The sequence below is a fragment of the Coregonus lavaretus genome (assembly GCF_964263955.1).
Source record: "Coregonus lavaretus genome assembly, contig: HAP1_SCAFFOLD_56, whole genome shotgun sequence".
Classification (NCBI taxonomy): domain Eukaryota; kingdom Metazoa; phylum Chordata; class Actinopteri; order Salmoniformes; family Salmonidae; genus Coregonus; species Coregonus lavaretus.
In genome coordinates this window covers 3104185-3107400 of record NW_028164156.1, presented here as the reverse complement: position 1 = coordinate 3107400, position 3216 = coordinate 3104185, and the positions used below count along the sequence as shown (strand labels likewise).

At 44.5% G+C, this 3216-nt stretch overlaps 2 long non-coding RNA genes across 3 annotated transcripts; one reads left to right on the top strand and one right to left on the bottom strand.

Annotated features, from left to right (window-relative positions):
- Positions 1 to 537: 537 nt before the first annotated feature.
- LOC311117388 lies at positions 538 to 1301 on the top strand. Its single transcript, XR_014611615.1, has 3 exons — positions 538 to 587; positions 698 to 988; positions 1217 to 1301. It is a non-coding gene; the product is annotated as an uncharacterized lncRNA (long non-coding RNA).
- Positions 1090 to 2140, bottom strand: LOC311117387. 2 transcript variants are annotated; one of them, XR_014611613.1, is made up of 2 exons: positions 1472 to 2140; positions 1090 to 1358 (listed from the first exon to the last, which is right to left on the bottom strand). It is a non-coding gene; the product is annotated as an uncharacterized lncRNA (long non-coding RNA). The 2 variants fall into 2 exon arrangements; XR_014611614.1 differs by having other exon boundaries at positions 1090 to 1340.
- Between the last annotated feature and the right edge of the window lie 1076 nt (positions 2141 to 3216).

Sequence of the window (3216 nt, the reverse complement as noted above, 5' to 3'; positions counted from 1 at the left end):
TCACCAACTCGACGCCACAACGCTATTACACCGGAGAAGAAAGTAATCACAACCCTGAGGTATTTGGCAACAGGGAAAATGCAACAATGCAGCAGTGATGACTTGGGTCTGTCCCAATCCTCCGTCAGCAGAGTCATCACCCAAACACTGACAGCTTTGTCACAACCTAATATTGTGACACAATTAGTTTCATTCCCGCTGGATGCCCGCACTTTACACACACATAAAAGGGCATTTATGGACATTGCAGGATTCCCTGGCGTTGTGGGTGTAATTGATGGAACACATGTGAGAATAATTGCGCCATCAGAGGACGAGGCTGTCTTTGTTAACAGGAAGAATTTCCACAGCATCAATGTGCAAATAGTGTTCAATGCGGCCTGGAAGATTTTGGACATTGTGGCTAAATGGCCAGGCTCCACACATGATGCGAGAATGCTCTCCGAGAGTGGCATCAGACAGCTTTTTGAGAGACGCTATGTGCCAGCTAATTGCCACTTGTTAGGGGACAGTGGCTACCCATGCAAACCATGGCTCCTTACACCTTACCTCCAGCCACGCCAAGGGCCCCAACTAAACTATAACAGGTAAGCCAAACAATACAAAAATCATGGAAATGAAATGCAAGCAATATGTTAGAGCATCCAAGTAGTGCAATATTTCCATCAAATAATTAAAGGTCTGTATTCTATTGTAGGGCCCACAAGACAACAAGAGCGGTGGTGGAGCGTGGCATAGGCCAGCTTAAGAGGCGCTTTCATGTTCTCCACGGAGAGGTGCGGCTGAGGCCTGAAAAAGTCAGCAAACTCATCATATTACACAATATTTGCAAGGTTAGACAGATTGCAGAACCTCTGGAGGATGGCGATGAGGATGAGGATGGAGACAACGATGAGGATGGTGGTGAAGAAGATATTCACATTCCACAGGGGAACCTAGCCCAGAGTGGATTGCCTTACAGGGCAAACTTCACAAATTTACATTTCAGGCAAGCTGTAGCCCCATGTCATTTGAGAACTTGTGATGGTATTAAGAACTACCACAGTTTTACTGCACATCACCTGCAACTGTTAAATGTAAGACACAGAACACAATCTCTAAATGGTTTATTTTTTAGGTGTTCAATTTTAAGGCGGTAGTACTCCTCCTGAAGGGAAAGGACTTTTTTTTGTTGTTCAAACACATCAATTGTGAGTTGCAATCTTCTCTCCTGCAGGGATGCTGACGGAGCAGGTGCTGCGGATGGGAATGGTGTTTGATCCGCCGGGCTATCCTGAGTAGCAGCTGCAGATGGTTCAGGCGGCAAACTTGATGGGCCCGGTTCTTGTGATGGCTCCATGCTACAGAAATACATAGGCCTAGTTTAATTATTGTTTTGATTAAATTAATTTAATACAATGAGCATGGATAACACATGAAATGGCTTCTGCAATGAATAAACACTGTTGATATGAATAACCCTGTGTCCTACCTTTGCTGCATTTCAAGGGCCTGCATCATTGACGTGTCAATGCCTGTTGGCAGCCCGGTGACACTGACCTCAGAGTGTCCCAGGACTTGAAAGACAGTGTCGGCCACCTGGGACAGCCGCTTTGCAGGTGGTCCACCCCCTAGAAAGAAACAGTCAATGAACACAGTACTTAGGCATGTAAATTAACTTTGCCAGCAGGAGCAAATTGCCAGATTATGTGGTAGGCCATAGTATTTTGCTCACCTGTGAGTGAGGATTCCCGCTTGTGTGCTGCAATCTCATCTTTTGCCTTGGACTGCAGCACATACCACCTTTTCTCACAATCGTCGCCTGTCCGCACCACCAGTGGAAAAGAGGCATTGATTGTTTGGGATATTGTGTCCCAGGCGCGCCTCTTGCCTTGGCTAGTGACAGTTGGGCCAAATTTTCCTCGTAACATACCTTTATGTTCGTTCACCAACTGGGCCAGCAACAAACCTTGCTCCTCAGTCCAGTTCGGCTTGCGATTCCTTTTTTTCTCCATTTTCTGTGTTTGTAGGATATTTGTTAACAAGCCTTCATAAATAGACCAGCCAGCAATCACAGACATTGTTAAAAGCTGAGCTGTGTTACCCTCGTTAAGTTCACACTGAGTTGTAACGTTGCAATTTCTACTTCATTAAGGACAGCCCCTTGAGATAGGCCATCTTGTTTTCAATGGGGTCCATATGGAAGTGAAAGTACAAAATATGCCAGCTAGGATATTAATATGAGCAAATGAGACACAAATCATTATTTGAACAGGGTGTAATGAGCTTAAGTTTTCACATATTTTAGATTCTAATGTTAGGCTATAACCCCTACAGCTTACTATTCATTTTCCAGATATTTTCTTGAATGTGAAATATTATTTACAATTATAGTCTGCATAAGATTAGAGTGTATAATTATGTTTATTGATTTGAGGGTACATCCTTTGCTCATTATCACCAAAAGTTCATTTTCATCAAACTTGTAGGATCAACCAATCACGGCTTTTGAAATGATGACTCATACCTAGCAACGGGGTCAACCACACCTCCTCACTAAGATAGGATTTTTCATCCATTCCTGGCTCAGAGTTCACTGAAAATGTTCTGGAATCACTTCTAAGCTAAAACTCCTGGCAAGGAATTTTTAGGTTAAGTTAGGAGCTCTCTGAGAGGATTCTCAGAATCTTTAAGGATACGGGCCCTGGAGACTGGCTAGGCCACTCCAGGACCTTGAAATGCTTCTTACGAAGCCACTCCTTCGTTGCCCGGGCGGTGTGTTTGGGATCATTGTCATGCTGAAAGACCCAGCCACGTTTCATCTTCAATGCCCTTGCTGATGGAAGGAGGTTTTCACTCAAAATCTCACGATACATGGCCCCATTCATTCTTTCCTTTACACGGATCAGTCGTCCTGGTCCCTTTGCAGAAAAACAGCCCCAAAGCATGATGTTTCCACCCCCATGCTTCACAGTAGGTATGGTATTCTTTGGATGCAACTCAGCATTCTTTGTCCTCCAAACACGACGAGTTGAGTTTTTACCAAAAAGTTATATTTTGGTTTCATCTGACCATATGACATTCTCCCAATCCTCTTCTGGATCACCCAAATGCACTCTAGCAAACGTCAGACGGGCCTGGACATGTACTGGCTTAAGCAGGGGGACACGTCTGGCACTGCAGGATTTGAGTCCCTGGCGGCGTAGTGTGTTACTGATGGTAGGCTTTGTTACTTTG